General features: G+C 37.6%; 1 non-coding gene and 1 pseudogene across 1 annotated transcript; one reads left to right on the top strand and one right to left on the bottom strand.

Moving 5' to 3' along the window:
* Positions 1–1,120: 1,120 nt before the first annotated feature.
* Positions 1,121–2,228, bottom strand: LOC101644480 (annotated as a pseudogene).
* Positions 2,229–2,856: 628 nt separating this feature from the next.
* LOC115871758 lies at positions 2,857–3,020 on the top strand. The gene has a single exon (XR_004047465.1). It is a non-coding gene; the product is annotated as a U1 spliceosomal RNA (small nuclear RNA).
* The last annotated feature ends 20,207 nt before the right edge of the window (positions 3,021–23,227 follow it).

A 23,227-nucleotide genomic window follows, 5' to 3' on the forward strand; every position in this document is an offset into this window, starting at 1 on the left:
AAAAATAATAATTAGAATTAATTCAGATATCACTCCATCCCAAAGCCCAGGATTATTCAGATTAATTATTCTATCAAATCAGGCTTATGGTATACATGCTCTTCTTTCATCACTACTCAATTTTGTATTGCTGCTTTCTCATCTGGGTTCTTTGTTATTATTAAGATAGAAAATTAAAAAAAAAAAAAAAGCACCCCCCGCCCCCGGACTTCTTATAAGCATGGATATGTCTGATTGAATTGCTTCTCAAACAATGGGTGTTCAAACCATCAAGTCACCACCATTGAATTTGCCAAGATATTTTGCTATATCTTAGAAAAGATGCACTTATAGCCAATACAGGAGCTGAAAATCAAACTTAGTTTTTAGTTTCTGGGTGAGTTGGCGATTTAGCTATTTGATAAATGACTATTCAAAAATGATCACCAAAAGCAGGTTCACTAAATTTATTTTAAAAAATAAAACCTTTCTTACAAGAACATTATATTGTGCATACAGCTCTGAATTGAATGTCAGGGACATGTGAACTACAGTTATTGTTATTTTCCCCCCTGTTTCACTGCACACACACACACACACACACACACACACACACACCTCACCTCTAAAGGTTATGGTGACTACAAAAGCAAGGTAGTCACAATCATTAATGGGGGAATTTGTTTTAAACTACTAGCAATGAACAAAACATAAAATTCACTTACTCCACAGCTGCTCTCAAAATGTCAATGTTAGTTTTTATATACCCTTCTCTCCCACCCTGTTTGTAATTCCATAACTTTATATCTGGTGTCAGCAAAGCTTTCTCTATTCCTTGAATGCAAAGCACCTATAAAGCAGAAAAAAAGTTGATGTTTTAAACTGACGCAGATTTTTTTTTAAAAAGAAGAAAATTTCCTCTCTAATCTTAAAAATCTTTCCAGAATACTGATTCACACCATTCTGCAGCACATACTGTGCATTCGGTCTCTGGTCAATTTTGCATTGAAATGTAATCAAAATTCCTGAGGCATGATGATTTTGTTTAATTATTGACCAAATTTGCCAATAATAAAAACTCAAGAGAACAAACTCATTGTCATTGAGTCACTTCTGACTCATGGCTGCCCTATGGATGCAGTCAGATCTTGGGAATAGTTAATATATACTTAGGTTGAAAAAGAACACCAAATGATCTAAAACCCTCTGCATAGAAATAATCATATCCTGAGATACCCTGTAGTGCATAAGCTGTCTGCCACTCTGATGGGCTCCATGGATCTACTACATATTCAAGTTTCTTCAGCACGGAAGCCAACCATTGCATCATAACGGTCTCTAGGTTACCCTCCTCAGTAATGAGCCATTAGACCTCCATCTCTAGGTGGTGATGGAGGGGAAGAGGAAGTTTCTAACCTTGGATACTACCTCAGCCACCACCTTCAGGAGAAAGGCCTCCACAAATGGAGACACGGGAAGTCAACTCGGACTAGGAGGCATTTTGTCAAAACCACCGGTTCCCTCTGTAAGGGAATGCCACAGGTCTTCCATGGTGATCATCAAATATCATTGTAAAATGACCATAGTCCTGGGTTTCATCACAGATTTTGAGATCATAAGACTGCATGTCCTTTGAAGAGTTACTAAGTTATAAGTTCCAGGATGATCTTTATGCATTCTACCAACCTATCAGGATTTCCTCCAATATGAATGAAATGTGGGTAGAATGAGGGCAGCATTCCTGGAAAAACTTTATTATTTTCTGATTGCTCTCACAAAGTTCTTTGACTTTAACATCTTTGACCCCCAATAATTTCACTTGAATCAACAGTCTCAACTTGCAAAGTTGCTCCCTTTATAGTGTTGGTAATTTAAACAAACCATGACATCAGACACAGCGGGAACTGGCTAATTGCAGTGGGTGATGACAATTCCTAGCCCTCTTCTGAAGTAGGGATGATTGTCTTCAGAAGTTTTTCAATTGTTCCAATATCAGCACTGAACCGATACTCAATATGCACTCCAGGTTACTGCTATTTGGGACTGAAACACTGGCATTGCAGTTTGTACGAAAGCCTTAGCAGTCTTCCATCCTCTCCCAGGATCCGTGCTCTGAAGCAGAAGGCTCAGTTCAAACACCTCAATCTTTCTAACACGTTTTCCTCTTCCCTGTCCTCTGTGGGGCTCTTAACAAATTCACCATGGGTTTCTGTGTTGGGGAAGGTTTCTTCTGGCTGTTCATTTTCCATTTTCTTGCATTCAATGGACATAGAAATCAGTTATCATAAATCTTTGCAGGGCAGAACTGAAGTGTTCTGACCAGAACCAACAACTGACACCCTAGTGCTGCAGCATCCACTTGAGGCCATCCTCTCTCCTCCACCTGTCACCTCAGCCAGTCCTTTGTTGTACTTCTACAAAGACAGAATCATCCATGCTTTTCAGGTTTAAGACAGTTATGACTGTTCTTGGTTGTTGCACAAAAATTCTATAGGATGAACATACCAGAGATTGTTTATCGATTCCTCTATAGTTGAGGATTTTGTTTTTTACCCCATGTTTTTTCTTTTGTGTAAATTGCTATATGTTTGTTCTTGTTATACTCTTAATTTCTTTAGGGTCTATATTCAGTAGACAGATTACTGGATCATAAGGTAATTGTATTTACATTTGTTTAGGGAAGTTTTATACGATTTCCATCATGGTTGTAAAATTCTGCAGTACCATCAGCAATGTAAAAACTTTCCATTCTCTCCACATGCTCTCTAGTATTTTTTATTTTCTGTTTTATTAAATTTTCCAAAAAGTATTGGTTTGAAGTAATATCTCATTGTTGATTTAGTTTGTGCTTCTCTTGTTGCTAAAGATTGCAAATATATATTTTCCTGACAGGTGAGACACCATGAACACGAAGGTGGTTTTCCCAGGACGAGGTTCATTCATTACACTGTGGATGTGCTGACCCCTGAGATTTCCCCAGATTTGGGAAACTCGACTGCATAATATGTGGCAGCGGGGGACTGCGTTTGCTTTCTGCCCTGTCTATTAAAAAAGAAAAAGAAAAATTGCAAATATTTCTTAATGTGGTTGTTGGCCTCCTGTATGTAGTCTCCAGTAAATTCTCTATTCCTGTCTGATGTCTATGTTTAAGTTTGATTATTTGTGTTTTTCTTGTTAAAATGTAGTAGTTCTCTATAGATTTTAGACATTAGCCCTTTATCAGTATTATTACTTTTTTTTTATCTCTAAAGCTTTAGTGAGAGGGGGATTAAGAGCAACTTCTTTATTTTGGGAGATTTCCCAGGACAGATTGGAGGAGAGAATGGGACAATTGTTTTTAAGTTTGAGCCCATTGTTACAGCCACTGTGAAAATACATCTTATCGAAGGCCTTCATCACTCTTCCTGCTTCTCCAATTTACCAGGTGTGTTATCCTTCACCAGGGACTGGTCTCTCCAAATACTATGTCCAAAATATAAAATCACTGATTTACACAATAACATCACTAAACGTTCCTAAACAAAATTATGGCCTTATGATATGATAAAGATCCATGCATAAATGAAAAAATGAAAATCTCTCTGGCTTCCAACATAACAGAGAAGAATTACATGTTTTATAGGACAATGATTAATGAATTTTTCCAATTTAAGTTAACCCATATCTAAATTACATTAAAATCTATATTATATTTTAAACTTGATAAATATTTTAAATATATGTTTTCAGCACACACAAACCAAGTTAGGCTTTAATAAAGTTCATGGAAAAATTCCTCATAATCTTTTTGAGCTCTCTTCTGTGTGTGAGCGGATGTATGTATTGCAATATATATACATAAATATGTGTGCATGTGTATATAAAATTACATATCAACTCTTAATCATAGAGGTGAATAAAATATATTAATTTACAAAATTATATCTCAACAAATAATTAATGTTTATCAATCAAGTACAGCTTTATTTTTCAAAATAAGAAAAGTATAAGGAAGTATTAAAAAATCCCAAGAGATTATTGATTATATATAAATAGAACTTTCTGTGGGTATATAATCTTACTCTAAATTATATAACATAGCATGAACATGTTAAATACACTGCCTTTTGATTAGAGCCATGATTTCCAAATTGTAATTATCTTTAAGTGTATATATGTGATGTCATATATGCTGAAATAATGAAAAATGTGTGAACACACATTTTAATGTAAATTTTAAAACATACATATGATTTCACATTTTTAACAGCAATGGCACAGGATATTTTTCATGAGGTTTAAAAATAAGGAGAAGATTGACATGGAGGAATGCAGAAAGATATTCTAGTATATTTCATCTTTTGATTTAGGTTAAAGAACCAGTGTACACAGGGACCGTAATAATTAATCCACCAACCCCAAATCAGAAGCAAAATAAAGACAGAGTATTCATTTCATTGAGTTGATTCTGACTCATAGCAAGCCTAGAGCTAGTACAAAAGCTCCTTGGGGGTCTTTGTTATCCTTCAGATCTTTAAACTTTCAAGGGGGCATGCAGTCTCATCATTCCCCTTGAATCTCCTGCTGAGCGTTGTCCTTGCCTTTGCAGGTAGCAATCCCCTTTGTAATGCGCTGTGCTACAAGGGATCCACAGATGCTCTTAATTGTTGCTTTTCCAGACTGTCTAGGAGGTTCACATTCAGAAACCTGCTGTCCAACAGAGGGAAATACACCCTGGCTTTGTACTGTCTTTAGAATTGTTGTTCTATTGGAACCAATTGTTGCAGTGGCTGGGCTGACTTATTTTAATTTATTTTATTTTGTCTTAATTAATTTGTTTCTTCTCTATTTTACCAAGCATGATGTCCTTTTCCAGGAACTTGTCCTTTCTGATGGCATGTCCAATACAGTCCTCCATGCCCTCATACCATGGAGTAGGTGCTGACGCACAGTGACCTTAGAGGGCACGGTAGAACTGCCCCTGTGAGTTGCTGAGTAGGTAGCACCTCTTTATGGGAGTAGAAAGCTCCTTCTTTATCCCATAGAACAGCTTATCATTTCTAATGCTGACCTTGCAAAAAAGCCCAATATGTAATCACTATGTCACCAGGGTTCTAAGTCAATGTGTCATTTGATTTCTCAACTGCTAATATACAGCTGTCATTTATCCGTTTGATGTCACTGTGTGGTGTGCAGGTGTTGCTGTAATGTTGGAAAATATGGTACTGGTATTTGAAAAGTCAGCAGGGTCAACCAAAGTAAACAGATTCCAGTGGAACTTCCAGATTGAGAACAACGAAGTAGGACTCAATTCACCACTTTGGAGGAAGGCGTCTCTGAAAATCATATGCATAACTTCAAAACATTGTCAGATACTGATTGTCTAAAATATGGAAAGAGTACATTGTCAGAGATATTGCCAGAGGATGAATCCCCGAGAATGAGGACACTCATATGACTGAAGAGGAGCTTATTTCTCTGAGGGCAGGTGGCATGGTGGCATGAATCCAGTAAAGCCTGTAGGAGTAGAGTCATCAAGACTTTCATTTGCTGATAGGGCATGACTTAAGGTAAGGAAAAACAGCTTCAAAAATGTGCTAATGATCACAACTTGGAATATGTGAAATATGAAGCTCAGAAAATTAGGGGTGCTCAAAAATGAAGTGGAACAAATATAGATTGATAGCACATCTCGAAAAGGACATTGAAAAATTAATCATGAAGTACAGTGTTGTCTATGATAGAAATATATCTATCTGCCTTCAAGGAAATCCAAATATTTTATTCAGTTTATTTACCAATAACAAAGCTATTGTTCTTGTTAGGTGCCAAAAAGCCGAAGAAATTGAGGAATTCTACCAATGACTTCAGTGGGAAACATTGATCAAACAAGCCATCAAGATGCACTGGTTATTGGAATATAAAAGTTGGAAACAAAGAGGAAGGAATAGAAGTCAGAAAAAAAGGTTTGGTGATAGAAAGCTAGCTGGAGGTCAGATGACAAGATGCAAGTTTGCAATACCAGTGACTTGTTCTTAGCAAATACCTATTTTCAATGACACAAACAAGGAAAATACACGTGAAGTTCTCCAGATAGAGTAACCAGAAATCCAATAGCCTACATCTGTGGGAAGAAGGGCTGGAGAAGCAAAATATCAGCAGCTAAAATCAGACCAGGGGCTCAGTGTGGCCCAGACTATCAAATGCTCACATGTAAGGTCAGGATAAAGCTGAAGAAAATGAAAACTAGTCCATGAGAGCCAAAATACGACACTGAGTCTATTTCACCTGAATGTCAAGAACATCTTTGACATATGAACGCATTAGTCAAAACCAAGGAACCAAGAATCGATGGAATGCCAACTGGAATACTCCAACAATTTAATGAAGCATTGGCCCCACTTACTCATCTATGCCAAGAAATTTGGACTACAGCTATTTGTCCAACTGACTGTAAGAATTCCATAATTTTACCCATTCCAAAAACGGCAAACTAACAGAATGCTCAAATTACAGCACAATATCACTGATATCACCTGCCACTAAAATTTTGATGAAGAGTATCCAATAATGGTTGCAGCAATACATTGACAAGGAGCTGCCTGAAGTTCAGGCTGGATTCAAAAGAGCATGTGGAGCAAGATTAATCACTGCTGGTGTCAGATAGTTGAAAGCAAAGATTACCAGAACAACGTTTACTTTTTTTTTTACTATGTCAAGGCATTCAACTTGTGGATAACATCAAACTATGGATATCCTTGAGAAAAAGGGAATTCCAGAAAACTTTGTTGTGCCCATGAGGAACGTGTATATAGATCAAGAGGCACTTGTGTGAAATAATCAAAGGGAATACTGTATGGTTCAACATAGGAAAGGTGTGGGATACGGTTGTATACTCCCTATTCTATACTCCATCTTTATACTGAGAAAATAATTAAAGACACTGGTTTAGATGAAGAAGAATGTGGCCTCAGGTTTGGAGTAAGGTAATTTACAACCATCAATATGCAGGAGACATCATATTGCCTGCTGACAGCCAGGAGGTCTGGAAGCACTTCTCAATGAAGGTAGAATCATGATAAATTGAGAACAGGTTGAAGTTATCAAGGGTTTTGTTTTGTTTTGCTCCACAATCAATGCTTATGGAAACAGCAATCAGAATATCAAAAGATGAGTTGTATTAGGTAAGTCTGTTAGAGATTATAGAGATATAATCTTTAGAGATTATAATAACATGGATGTCACTCTGAGGACTAAGGTACACCCAGTCCAAGGTGTGATATTTTCACTTAGTTCATATGGATGTGAAAGTTAGTCACTGAATAAAGACAGAAGAAGAATCAATGCATTTGTATGGTGATCCTGGAGAAGCATGTATTGAAAGTACCATGGACTGCTTAATGGACAAACCGATCTCTCCTGGAAAGGGTTCAACCATGGTGTAGTACATACTTCAGACATATTTTCATGAGAGACTGGGCCCTGTGGAAACACATACTTTTAGGTAGGGTAAAGGTACAGAGAAGCAGAGGAAGACCCTCAAGGAGAGAGATTGACCTCACGGCTGCTCCAATGCGCCCAGTCAGAGGAACAATTGTGAGGGTGGTGAAGGAATTGGCAGTGTAGCATTTTGTTATGAGTATGGTTGTAACCTACGGGGTGGCACTTGACAACAACAACAACGCCTGCATATTAATTGCGGATCCAAGTAAAATGAAATATTGACAACTTCAATCCATTCTCTGTTTAGCAGATATTATCTATTGGCACACTTGAGAGGCTTTCCTTTCCTTTACATTGATTTGTAATTCACACTGAAAGTTGAAATCTTTCATCTTCAGAAAGTGCTTCCAGTCTTCCTCAGTTTTAGCAAGCAAGGCTATGCTATCTGAGTAGCGGAGGTTTTTAATGAGACTTCTTCCGACCCTAAGACTTCATTCTTCCAATCCTGCCCTGGTATTCGTCTTACTCAAGATACAGATTGAATAAATGTGGTAAAGGATATAACCACACACTTTAGACCAATGCTTAGTATATCAATCTGTATGAGTTTTAGTTCACTTTTGATGTCTTAAATTTTTCCTAGAGTCATATTCATCCATTTGACATTTCAAATACTAATGATTATTTGTAGCTATATCTTTTCATTTTGTGTCATGCCCCATCAACAAAGGCACGTCTCATTCGTTCCACGATGAGGAGACATTCCTTCCTGAATTTTATTTTGGGTGCTTTTACACCGTGGAAACTCATCTTTCAGTACTTTACCCAACAATGTTTCCCTGCTCTACATGAGGTTTACAGTGGCTAATACGTCATAATTGAAGAGCCTGTTCCTTCTTTTTCTCTTCTTATTCTAGAAGTTCTGTTGAAACCTCTGCACCCTGGGTGATTCTGCGGGTATTTGAACTACTGGATTGTCCACTTCTAGCGTCATATACACCACAGTGGGGGGGCTTAAAATAAAACATCTGACAGACAAAGGTGGGAAAGGGCATTGGGTCTTATCAAAGTTGGAAGACAATGAAAATTGAGAGTTAGGAGTTAAAGATTAAGAAATAATAAAATTGAATTTATGGAGATGGAAATATATAAATAATAGTATTCAATGATGAGTACAATTATTGTCATTGAATTGTACAATAAAATTACTAAAATGGCAATTTCATCTTATATATACATTGAAAAATAAAATTAATTATTCTAAGTGCCTTTTGATCAAATGAGGAGAAATAATTGGCGATTTCATGTACTAGGTCCATTTTAAAAATTCTGAATTTCTAAAAATAGCATAATTTATAACTAAAATATATGCAGAAATAATATTAATGCAATATATTAATAAATTAAACTGATATATACCTGTCAAACCAAAATTTCGGATTCCTTCTCAATTTCCTGAAGAGTTACAGATGAGTAAATGTCCTATACCATATAATTCTTCATATGTGCTAATCTGAACAGAACTCAGGTTGTGATCATTAAAACACACTCTAATGGAAGGAATTTCCTCTGAATCTTATATTTTACACTCTCTTTTTACTCTCCCTTGAATTTCAAGAATTGAGTCCAGGTTGTAGTACAAATAAAGTAACTAACAATAAGGATTTTAATAACTCCATTTCAGAGAACAAATATAAAAGGTAGACTCTAAAATGTTGTGGTTAAATTCTAATTATTAAAAAAGATACTCTAAAATATTGTGGTTCAATTGTAATTAAGTTGTCTGTTTATCCTATTAGGAAAATAAGTGAAAAGAAGAAGAAAATCTTAATAGGATACCTCTGTGACTTCCGGAAAGATGGCACTGATGTAGGATTGCCCGCATCAAGAGCTCACTGTGTGATCGCCAGATTTATGGGTGAGAAAATCAAGTTGGGTGACTGGGACGTGAAACGGAATTTTGCAGCACCCTTTGCAGTCTCCCCACACAGGGTGCAATCGTGCTCATCACGCCCTTTATCGCATCACCTGCTGGCAACTTGCCTCCCTTTTCCATAGGGAGGCAACTCTCAGCCTCTTTCCCCACCCCACGCCCTGTTCAGTAGATTAATAGTTGCAGCTTCATTATCTCATTTGGAGGTGCTATGAAGATAAATAGCTCGCCAGAGAAGGGACACGCAGAGACTTCCTGTGAGACATTCCTGTTGACAAGCCACACGGAGCTATGGTGATAGATCCAGAGTCCTGGAGCTGGAGGAGCCAGGTGGAGACCCACATCAGCACTGAGAAGTGTCCTCCATTACTGGATCCACAAGACTTTCACCAAATGGCCTGTGATCTTCCTGCACTCAGCTTCATTGCATGGCTGCATGAGTCTAAAGAGAAATTTATGGATTCATATCGACATATGGGGTGCCCTGTTTCCCCCCCAAATAAGACAGTGTCTTATATTAATTTTCGCTCCCAAAGATGCACTGCATCTTATTTTCAGGGGTGTCTTATTGTTCCATGAAGAAGAATACGGTACACATTTATTGTTGAACAAAAAAAAGAAGGAAATTTATTACCTGTATATGGTACGGTAGTAGTTGTCATCACAAATCAGCATAACCAGACAAACTGTGAATCCTACAGTATCAAGAATTTCTTGTTACTACCATTATTTCCATGTACAACAATCTATGGTACATTTACTCATGATCTACTCATAATTTACTCACACTTCCTGTCTGCTCAGGCTGTGCTGCAGCCAACAGTGAGCTGCGTGATGGCGCCCGCCACTACGGTCCAGAGTCCAGCGTTCTGGTAGCTTCGGAGGGCCTAATTATCAGGGAAGCCTTATGTTCAGGGAGGTCTTATTTTGGGGGGATACCTTATATTTCAGCAAAAGGAAAAACTGTAAGTAGGTCTTATTTTCGGGGGATGTCTTACTTTCGGGGAAACACAGTATAATTGCTCTTTGATATAAAGTTATCTCTTACACATATATCAGTGTCTGTGGATTTGTTTCTCTAGTCTTCCTGGACGAACAAAGAAACATTTAGAAAATTCACAAAAACAAAACCAGCATTGCAAAATATACTTTCCAGTTCTATATGGACACAAAACCAACTGCAACACACAAACATGAGACCACCACAGAATGTGACACCATCCAGAAACCAACACACTGAAAACAGGACCCAAAACATTAGATCCAACAGAGATACAAAGACAAGAATAAACACCTAACACACCAAACCACCTCATAAATGGGGAAGAAAAGAAAATATCAAACACAAATAGTACGAGATGACAGAAACCAAACTACCTTTAGATTTAATTGCACTGAATGTTAACAATTTATATGCACCTATTAAAAGACAATGATAGCTGACTGAACCAGACAACAGAATCCATCAATCTGCTGCCTTCAGAAAACACATCTCAAGCCCACAGACAAAAATAGACTGAGAGTCAAAAGATGGTCAATAATTTATCAAGGTAATGGCTACCAAATAAACAAACAAAACCAGCAGGGGTTGCAATTCTAATTTCTGACAAAATAGACACCACATAATGAGAGATAAGAATGGGCATTGCATTATGCTCAAGGAGTCAGCAGACTAAATACCCATAAACATAATAAAAATGTGCCTAACAAAAGACCCTCAAAATACATCAACCAAAACCTCAAAGAGATGAACATATAAATCACTGGATCAAAGGATGTAGTACATGATGTCAATGCATCCCTCACAAAGAAACTCAAAAAAGAAACTGAAGAGCTGAGCACCCCAATTGAACAACTCGACCGAATAGACATTTTCAGAGCTTGGCAACCAACCAAAAAAATGGAAATTATTCTCCAATGCACACAGTTCATAATAAAAAATAGATCACTGGCTGGGACACAAGGCAAGCTTGAGAAAATTCAAACACATAGAAGTTATTCAAACAGCCTTCTATGACCACAGAGGCATAAATCTGGAAATCAAGAATAGAAAGAACAAAAATGCAACAAATAAAAACACTAAGGAATAATGGGTGTTAGCCCAAATTATAGAGGAAATTAAGAAGTTCCTAGAAACCAATGAAAACAATGCAATATACCAAAACCTAAGGGATGTAGCATAGGCAGTTAGCAGAGATCACTTTGTTGCAATAAATGTACACATGAAACAAGAGAAAAAAATTAGGGTCAGCACCTTAACTCAACACCTCCAGCAGCTCGAGCAGACTCAACAGCCTAATCCTTCAAACAAAGGACTAGAAAGACTGCATTCTAAGAAATTCAATAATTTTGAGGGCATGGACCAATATTTGGAAAATCATTCTCTTCCCAAATTAACACATATTGACATGAAGAACCTGAACAGACCCACCGTAAAAGGAGAAACAGACAAGGCCACCAGGAAATTTCCAACTAAAAAAGGCCACAGTTCAGATGGCTTCACAGGGGAATTCTACCAAAGATTCACAGAACTTAACACCAATCTTCCACAAACTCTTTCAGAATATTGAAAGGGATAGCACACTCGCAAACTCAGCATAACCCTGATACCAAATTAATCAAAGACCCACAAGGACAGAGAATTACAGACCAATATCTCTCGGGAACATAGATGCAACAATTCTCAACACTATTTTGACCAATAGACTCTCCAACAACATATCAAAAAATAGTAATAATAATACATCATGACCAAGTGGAATTCATACCAGGGATGCAGGGATCTTTCAACATTCAAAGAACAACTGATGTAATCTACCGTATCAAAAAGAAAAAGGACAAAAACCATGGGATCTTATTAACTGATGCTGCAAAGCATCAAACACACTTTCCTAATAGAGACTCTCAAGAATATGAGATTAGAAGGGAATATCCTAAATACAATAAAAGTTATATGTGAAAATCCAATAGCCAATATTTCACTTATTGGAGAAAAGCTGAAATTATTTTCACTGAATAAGGGAAGAAACAAGGATGCCACTTATTTCAACTTTGTGCTGGAAATCCAGTCAACATCATAAGACAATGGAGAGATATCAAAGGTGTACAACTTTCGGCATTTGCAGATGATATGATTTTATATATTAAGAACCCTAAGGTGTCCATGGTAGGATTCCTGGAAACATTAGATGAATTTAGAAGAGCAGGATACAAGATTAACAAGTAGAAATCAATTGGATTCCTATATAACTGTGATGGGCATGCAAAAAAAAAGATATCAAGGAACCAGTACCATTCAAAACAGCCATGCAAAATCAGAAACACCTGGGAATAACCCTAACTAAAAAGACAAAAGATCTGTACAAGTGGATGAATATTCCATGCCTGTAGATCAGAAGGCTCGATATTGTGAAAATGTAAAAACTACCTAAAGCAATCTACAAATTCCATGCAATCCCGATCCAAATTCCAACATCATTCTTCAAAGAAATGAAAAACCTGATTACCAACTTCATATGAAAGAGGAATAATCCTAGGATAGGAAAAGAACTCTTCAAGAAGAACAAAGGAGGTGGTCTTGCACTACCTGACCTCAAAACCTGTTATTCAGCCACAGTTGTCAAAACAGCCTGGCATAGGTATAGCGACAGATTCTTGGACCAATAGATCAGGACAGAAAACCCAGAAATAAAAAAATCTGCATACAGACAATTGATTTTTGACAAAGACCAAAAAAAAAAAACCCAAACAAAACATTAATTGGGAAGCAGATGCCCTCTTCAATAAATAGTGCTGGAAAAACTGAATCTCCACTTGCAGAAGAATGAATACTTCACCCCATGGTCAAAAGCAAACCCAAGTGGATGAAAGACTTCACTATAAAACCCAAAGCTATCAGAATCATCAATGAGAAAATTGGGACGAAGTTAGGAGGCCTAGTGCACGGAATATACCCTTCAGAAACAGTATCAGGAATAAGGGTTCCCTACAGGTGTGGGAATAGAGGTGGGAGGGGGGATAGGAACTGATAGCACTGATGACTGCATCACCCCACTTGATGGGATCTAACAGAATTGTGTGTGAATGGATACGTTGGATGTGTAAGACATGGCAGACCAAAAAAAGCAGGTGTTCTGGGGTGAATGGTAAGCGAGCGAGGTGATAAAATGGAGCAGATATCAAGGAGTTCAAGAAGAAAGGCTATATTATTTTGGTAGCAATTGTGCAACACTGCTTGATGGAATTGAACTATGGAATGTTATGATATCTGTAAGAGCTCCCAATAAAACAATTAAAATATAAACAAGGAAAGAAATAACAAAGGAAACACATTCTGTGGAAGATAAAATAGATGAATGGGACCTATTATAAATAAAACATTTGTGTACATCAAAAACTTTATTAAAAGAGTAAAAAGAGAGCCCATTGACTTGGAAAACATATTTAGTAATGACATAACAAAGGACTAATATCTAAAATCTACAGTATTTTACAAGCTTACAGCAACAACAAAAAAACGAATAGCCCTCTTAGATGGTGGACAAAAGGCTTGAACAAGATGCTTCACAGAGGATGACAAACACATGAGGAAATGCTCCAGGTCATGAACCATCGGGAAATGCAAGTCAAAACAACCCAAAACTGTAGCCCAATTTAAAAAACAAAACAAAACAACAAAATGAAATGGAGAACAGCAAATATTGAAGAAGGTATAGTGAGAGAGGAACACTTATCCATGGCTGGTCGACTTGTAAAGACCTACAGCCACTGTGGAAAGCAATATGGTGATAGCTAAAACATGGCAATTTAACCCCCATAAGACCCAGCAATACCATTACTGGCATATACCCAAATGAAATAAGAAACAAATCACAAACAGGCGTTTGCTACCCCATGTCCATCCCAGCACAATTCACAGTAGCAATAAGCTGGAAACAGCGTAAATTTCCATCAATAAAAACGCTGATAAAAAACTCTAGTACATACACACAATGGACTACTACACATCCCTAAAAAAACAGCTATGAAACCATCAAACACTTTCCTTCATGAAGGGATCTGGAAGACATTATTCTGACTGAAATTAGTCAAGCACCAGGACAAATACTGCATGAATCCACTGCATTAGCAACAAGCAAAAGAAGAGGCACAAGCTCAGGCTTGGGCCATCCAGTCTTCTGGGCAGGGACGAGACAGCTTGGTGAAGCATTAGACCAGTGCCAGTGAACCATGCATCTTCCGCTCCAGGTCAGGATATTGGAGGTCACTTGGATGGAAGGTGCCTCAGGACAGCTGGGATCAAATGGTCAGGGGAGGGAGGGGCGACGATGCTGAGTGAGGTTGGGGTGCTCAGTGGTAGCCATGTGGATCTGGGGTGAGGGCTTGGAGAGGGAGACAGCCCTATGAGAGGGATGAGGCCTACTGTTTGGAGAGGGAGTGCAGGAGGGGGGAGAGGGAAATGTCTTGTTTGGGGGAAAGCCAGTGCATAGCTGTTGAGGGGAAGGGAGACAGATCTGTCCTCCAGGTGGGGGAAAGGAGAATCTGAGGATGCTCTTGAGAACATTAGGTGGGGAGGGTCTTCATTGGCATGCATCTGATGGCAAATGGTGGGCATAATTGATGTGGGACGCTGGGGGCATACCTGGAACCCAGTCCAGGTTCTGTGTCACATTGGGACACTGAAACCTGGATCCCCAGGGCACATGGTATGCCTCCAAAAGTTACAACAGTGAGACACCATATGGGAACTCCACTGGGTGAAGTGGACTCTAGTTCACACACTTGTAACATGAAGACTTAAACCAGAAAATACATGACATCTGAGGAAGCAGAAGACAACTGTATCAAAATCAGTGTACTGTTCTCTGGTGGACAAACTAGGTCTTTCTACATCAACGCCCTGTAGGATGTATTAAGATATGTATAATTCTGGAAATCCTGTGACAGTCATTTTGTTATATTTTGCCTATGCTTTTTCATATTAGGGTACATCTCAGAGGTGCGATGACTTTGGAGGTCACCCTCTTGAATTTGTGTTATTTGTTTCTCTCATTATCATAAGTAAACCCAGGGATGTTGAGTGCATAGGGAAAGAAAATATAACAAGAGTTTCAGGGCCATGGGGGGGATAGAGAGGGTGGGGGGAGATAACAGGGAGATAATATGAAGAAGTCCAGGAAAGAAAAGCCTGCTTGGAGACTGATTATGGAAGCAATTGTACAATTTTTGACATGATTGAACTATGGAATGGTATGACTTATTATGAACTCCCTAGTTACAGAATAAAATAATAATAAAAGCCTCAATCCAGGAATGGGTTTGGGATTTTCCTATGTACTAAATCCTAGGTCCAACTTAAGAAGAATTAGTTCTTACATTATGGCCTTGCTTGCTATTCACCCTCAGGAAGGGAACACAGAAGATAGGGGTGCTAGCCCAAAATGTGGCAAATAATTTAGATGGTGCACTTCAATCTAATAAAATATCATCCGGGGTCTTAAAGGCATGTCTCCTAAGACGCTGCCATCTAAGTGAGATGTCAACTATGTCCACAAGGAAGAAGCACACCATCATCAGGAATCAAAGGAGTGGAATTCATATAATCTGAAGTAGAAAACGTGACCAGGAGGAGAATCTAAATTGTGAGAATCTGGTTTGCAGAAGGTGGTGGATGACCATGGGAACCCAAGATTCATTCATGGGACTACATAGGAAATACGCCTCTGGAGAACTCCCCTATCTAAAACAGGGATGGTCACTAAACGGAGTGCTTGGGAGAGAGGAGTATAGAAGGTCAAAGGCACAAATCTGACCTGAACAGTTAAACCTCTGTCAGTAGATCCCCTTATGATGTGCCTGGACCTGATCTGGATCCCACAATTTCCTGTATGTTTGGTTTTTATTGTTTTCTTCATTTTTGGTTTGTTCATAAGAGAGTGTATCTCAGAGGTGTTATGTCAGTGGAGGTCACCCTCATGACACTGTGTTATATGCTTTTCTGTTTTTCCACATGTGAATCCTAACATGGATGAAACTAGAGGTACAGCAAGTAGAATAAGAGATTTGGTAGGGGGAGGGGTACCGTGGTGGAGATGGGGTAAAAAGTAGATGATGTCAAGGAGTACTTGCAAAAAACAGATATTTGGAAACTGTGGTAGCAATTTTACATTCTACTTGATGTGATTCAAATATGGAATGATATGTCATATATATTAATTACCATGTAAGAATAATAATGAAAAATGCTTTTCTAACAATCCCCCCAAAAAGCAGACCCCACTATTAAAATTTCCATAAATATGTATGCACAGATCAGCATTAATTACTCAAAGATAAAACATGTCCTTGCCAGAACGTAGCCTTATAATATATATATTTTAAAAGTCAAAAGTAAAGTTCCTAAGCAGAGAAACTTTTAAGACTTAGTTTTGAATAAGCAAGTTTTTAATTATTTAAATAATTATCAATTGAAATAGCCTAAATAATGGTTCTTACTGTTTTCTGAAATTAGTTATGCATTAGAAGATTTAATCAATTACTCCATGATAAATAGCAAAGGTAAATAATTTTTGTGTAGATATCTTTGAAATATTTCGTTTTCTGACTGCAGCCTACAGGATGACTTTTTCTATATTTATTTGTTTTGTGTTTGATTACCAGACAAAATTTCTTATTTCCTACGGATATTTTGAAGTAGTCATTTAAGAATAAAAATAGCATAATTTCTATTAAGAGATTTCCCCCACATTATAATTCCTGCTCAGTAACATTTTCTTCAAGTTTGTGAGAATACTATAATTGCTTATTTTGGAGTGGAATTATTATACACTAATCACAGTGCATGGACTTTTACCATGGGACGATTCCTGCTGCTTTATCATTAGCTCTGTGTGTGATGGGGACAAGTGGCTGCAAACCTCACAGACCTTTCACCAGGGAGAATATAACAGCTCCTTGGGAGCCAATTAGCTGAGCTCTCACGGCCAATTTCAGCAATTTTTAGTTTGCGGATTACAACTTAGAAAGCTGTAATTGTGACAAACACAGGCAAGTTGACATGCTAAAAAATACTGCCTGCTTTGATAATACAAATTACTTCCCATTCATGTTTGTTCATCATTGTACCAAAAATAATTGCTTGGAATGGTCTATGATTCTCACATTGTTGGAGTATGTGCCCTACAATGAATAATAACCGATACATTTCTATTTTAGGAAAGAATATTAATTTTGATGAAAAGCAAGAGAGAAAAAGAAAGATACTACATGTTTTTTTCCTACAAATAATATACTCAAAAGGATCTTTAAGAACTGAGAGCAGAGAAAAGCATCACCACCCAAAATACATTATAACCCATTCTATGTATTTTGTTGTACTTTGTGTCTTTAGTATAGGATGACCATATTGCACAACTTGATGGTAATTCAATGTAAATGCAGAACTATATTTTACATAGTCTGATAGCTTGGCTGTTTTGACAAAATAATAAATATATAATTCAGTATGTACAATATCTTGTATGTATTATGCAAATCCTGATGTCATCGTCTTCTTCTTATAAGCCGGTATCTCTGATGCTTTGCTCAGCATAAAGATTGAATAAGTACAGTGAGAGGATACAGCCACGTCCGACACCATTCCTGGTTTGAACATTGTTCATGATTTTAAACCCTCTTTCCTTTCACGCAACTGCCTCTTGATCTATGTATAAGTTCCTGAGGAGCACAATGAAGTGTTCTGGAATTCCAATTACTCTCAAGAGTATCCATAGTTTGTAATGATCCACACAGTTGAATGCTTTGGCATAGTGACTAAAACATAAGTAAAAATGTTTTCTGGCATTCTCTGCCAAAATCTACCTGATACAACAATGATATCCCTTGTGCCATGTCATCCTCTGAATTTGGCCTGAACCATTGGCAGCTCTCTGTCAAAGTACCATGTAATCATTGTTGGATAATTTTCCGCAAAATTTTACTGACATGTGATCTCAATGATATTGTTCTATAATTTGAGCATTCTGTTGGTTCACCTTCCTCTGTAATAGGTATAATATGAATCTCTTCCAGTTTGGACCAAATAGCTGCCTTCTAAATTTCTTGGCATAGATGAATGAGTGCTTCACAGTGCTTTATCACTTTGTTGGAGCATTTCCATTGGTATTCTATTGATTCCTGGATCCTTGTTTTTAGTCTAAGGCTTTCAGTGCAGCTTGAATTTGTTTCTTCAGCACCATTGGTTCTTGCTCATATGCTACCTCCTGAAATGGTGGAATGTCAACTAGTTTTTGGGTTTTTTTTGTTATTTTTTGAGAGTGAGTCTATGTATTCTTTCCATCATCTTTTGGTGCTTCTTGCATCATTCATCCCCCCCCCCACCCCATAGAATCAGCATCACAGCAACACACAAACCACCACAGTAAGACAAACCAACAGACAAGTGGTGGCCAGTGTACCCCCAAGGAAACAGGTGGTGACTTGAGGAATACAGGAGGCAAACCCTCTACTAAAGAAGGTGGTGATTCAAGGCAAAACTTTTCTCACCATAATACTGTAATGGAAAGCACCCTGCAATATTGTATTACGACCACAAACATAAAGGCTAGAATTTAAAATACACCGCACAATGGTTGTGGCTAGAAAGGTCATATTAAGTAATTAGCTACACTCAGGTGCAACCAGAGAGAAAATACCTTTGGCTATCAATTTTTAAATTATACATTTCAAAGTGGTGACAAAATATTAGTAGATGGCATTAAGTGTGTTGAGTATTAAGTGAGATTTATATACAATAATCAAAATATCAAAAATTGTTTGATATTATTTCGCTATTAAATATTAGTGCTCTATCAATCAAACCAATCCTATGACTACCGATTCATTTGTTTTCCATTGCTCAAGCAAAAGAGCAATGTTCTCATGTTTCTTATCATACAGAGAAGAATAATGATCAAACAGCAGTTACTGAAGTCTGACTGGAATTATTAGGCTCAGCAAAAATAAGAATCATATTCTTCTTCTCTCCAGATATCTCATTATTTTTTAACATGTCATAGCTAGAGGGAAAAAATTGCAGGGCGTCTATAAATAATGTGATGAAAAATAGAAAATAGAAACTAAAGAGCCCTTAACTTCATCTGTGCTTGTAGTTTTAAATGATCCCCAAGTGTTTTCCCTGGGTCAGGGGAGAAGTCAAGTCATTTGAATACCTTATGTAATACTTAATAGAGTTAACTTAAAAGGTCACATTTTCCCCATAAACAATAATACACATCTAGTGATTCATGTCATCCTCACATTTTTGTATGTCCTTAGTTAGAGGCCATCCCCTTACTCTCCTTTCTCACAACCAAAATAGCTGTCATCTGTTACAACTGTTCCCACTAAGAAAGGGAATGAAAGGCAAGGCCATTGATAAGAATAGTAGTTTTTATCCTGAGAATGTACCTAAGCTGTCTTCCCTAGAGGATTTCAGAGGACCAGTAAGGGAAAATATCTCATGTTTTGAAAATTGCTGTGGCAACCCTGTAACCTTTTTTATCTTTCTGCTAATAGTCTTGTGGTAGTTACATAATTTCATGTCAACTTGATAAATAGAGTGAAGGGATGGAGTCCAGGTTGTCAATCAGGTCACCACTTGATGATGTTTCCTTGTAAGTGTGGCCTTCTCATGAGGATTCTAGGAACTTCCTCTCTTTATCCTGAGAGGCAGGTCTCTCTGTCTGTCTGTCTCTGCCTCTGTCTCTCTCTCTCTCTCCCTGCTTAACCTTCCTGTTCAGGAGACACACTCGGGAAACTGGAGGAACCATGTGGAAACCGGCACCAGTGCTGACATGCTTCCACTGCCACTGAATCCACAAGAGTTTTTACCACCAGCCTGGGATTTTATGCAGCATTCTGAGTGGCAATGTGAGTCTGAAGAGGAATTTATCGTCCAGTATCAGATTTATGTGCTAACATCGGATTTATTGACTTGATCTGACTGGGCTCGGATGTTTTCTCAATACACAATTGCTCTTTGATATAAAGCTCTCTCTTACACACATATGAATGTCCCTAGTTGTTTCTCTAGTCAACCTGGTCTAACCCAAGTCTTCATTCTTAAAATATTCAAAAGGAAATAAGGTACTGCAAATATTACAGTTATTCTAAATGAATGAAAATCACACAAATGGAGAATATCATATGACTCTCCGAATTCAGTAACTACACATAATTTGAGGAGCCCTGATATTGCAGGCAGTTAAGACCTGGACTGTTCCCTGAAAGGTTGGAAGCTCCAAGCCAGCAGTGACTGCTCAAAAGGAAGAAGAGGCAGTCTGCTTCCATAAAGACTTCCAACCTTGGAACTCTGTACAACCATTCTCCTTTACCATCTAGGGATCCTGGGACTCACATTCAATCACAACCCTGGGAGTCACAGCTAATCTATCCTATTTTTGATTAATGAATCACAACCGATTCAAAAAAGGTTACTTTTATTGATGTAAGTTAGTGTAGTATATGAAAGTATGTTTAAAAAAAAAAGTTTAGCTCGATCACAGAAGACTCCATTGTGAAATACTACCCAAGTTTGAGGTCTAAAGATCTATAAAAGAGCATTGTTTATGTATAGTACACACTATTTTGATGAGGTAATTTTGATACAAAAATAACTTAATGCAACTGTAATAGATTTTATGTCAACCTGGCTTGGCTAAGATTCCCCTATGATGTGATATAACATAGAGCAGTCAACTCCTTGACTGAATCTTCTGTTATGCAGCCAACAGCTGTGGAAAGAATAGGGTCGGTATCACCTCTTTAATCTGGTCATAGTCTGGGTACAGAGGGAGGTGTCATTTTGGGTGTGCCCAATGCTTAATATAGATTGACACTGTGGGGAAGTTTGCCCATTTATTCTACTGACTCTGGATACAACATCTGGTTCCTTGACTTCCTGTCATATCACCTGTCAATCTCAGGAACCATCATTCATATAGCATGGCATATACCATCCTGTATTTTCCTACTTTATTTTCCTGCTTATTGGTTTGTTGACCTCTATAGGTAAAAAATTCTGAAGATGCCTTCATTTTGCCATCTGCTCCTTGCACTTTAACCAAGGACTTGAACCAGACTGGACTTAGCCGCTTCTATTATTGTGTGTACCATTTCTTGATATAAGTATGTGTTTTTGTTCCTCTACAGAATCCAAGCAAAAACATTTCATAGCATGACATTTTACATAGAAATCAAAAAGTAAAGATGAGTTTTCTAAATTAGTTCTCAAGTCTGATTAGCTTTAAAGGCACTGAGAACTCAGCTTGTGCCTCTGTTAGTAGAGATAAGCCTGTTACTATTAGTAAGGTGAATTATCTGTCAGTTTTTTGTACTGTGGTAGTTTGCATGTTGCTGTGATGCTGGTAGCTATGTCATTGGTATTTCAAATTTAGGTCGCCTAAAGTAGAGTTTTTGGACTAAGAAAAACAATGAAGAAGGACTTAGTTCCTCAATAGGAAGAAGCCACTGAAATCCTCATTAGTAAAGTGGGCTTTGTTAATTCAGGGCTAGAGGTGAAAAAGTTAATATTCTTAAGAGTACCACGAATAGATGAATGGAGGTGAGAAGTGAAGGATTTGATTGATCATGTGTTTGATATCATTCTGCATTTGTTTGTTTGTTTGTTTCATGATGAGAAGTATAGGGAATATGGTTGTTGGGTACTACTTACAATAGACAAACTGTACAAGAAAGAGTTGAGTTCTGAATTTTGGAAGTACAGCTCAAGTGTCACATTAAAGATCTCGAACCTTCCATCTTTGTCATGAAAGAAAGCCTCATTTCTTCAAGCAAAAGGACTGATATTGCTGAAAACCAAACTAAACTCAAGGTCTTATCATACAAATATCTGAATTGCAACACCACTTAATTTCTCAAACTGCATTAGGGTTTAAAGCTGATAAAGTGAATCATGAATTGTGAAGAAATGGGATCCTACACTTTGGAATGGAGATACATGGCCTGATAAACAGGTATATAGGGATATTGAGACCGTGCATTGGATAGAGACACTCAAGCCAACAGCACCACCCTTCCCATCTGAAGAGAATAAAACCACTGACACTTGAGGAGATTACTCAACCATGTATATTGATATGGTACCTGAGGCTGTACTTGGAGTATAACCAGAGGCAGACATCATTCAAGGTGATGTTGCAAGTTGCCAGGAAACACTCTCAAAACCCACTGTTTATTCTAGGCATACAACTGTACTTAAGCCACAGTGAGTTACCAACAATGAAGTCCAGATTATAATAAAAGAAATGGTGTGCTGTACTCCTAAACAACTACTAAGTTTTCTAATAAGTACAGATAGAATCCTGGAGAGTATGTGTCCTGTTGATGGTTATTAAGGGTGCGGAATTACGGTGCGAGGAAAATAAGGTTGAATAAGTTTTGGTTTGATATTGGCCAACTATGCACAGATTCTTCAATCAAAGTGTTTGCTCATGAGGCTAAGGGAGGATCTAATACTTTATGTGGTTGATTGCTAAAGATGGCCTACAGTAAGGTAAGCTGAAGTACCAGACCTACTAAGTTTACTGTGGAAGGAGGTATCAAAAGTTTAGGAAATTATGGTGATGATTTAATAACATTTCAAAACATATTTAAACCACTTATTTGTATGGTATGTGAATCATATGCCAATAGAAGTATTAAAATCAATACAAAATAAAAGGATTAAGGAAATTGGCTTGTCAGAGTGGATTACCAGGATAGATTTACAGACTCACAAATCAAGTGCCCTGAGGACAAACCTATACCAAGAGAGTGAGTGAGGTAGTTTATTGTGCCAACCTGGCTGATAAACACATGTGCGATAAATTGAAGGGCAGAAGGATAAATGGCTCA

This window comes from Echinops telfairi, unplaced genomic scaffold (genome assembly GCF_000313985.2).
Source record: "Echinops telfairi isolate 266 unplaced genomic scaffold, ASM31398v2 ScPeMD7_7401;HRSCAF=8416, whole genome shotgun sequence".
NCBI lineage: Eukaryota > Metazoa > Chordata > Mammalia > Afrosoricida > Tenrecidae > Echinops > Echinops telfairi.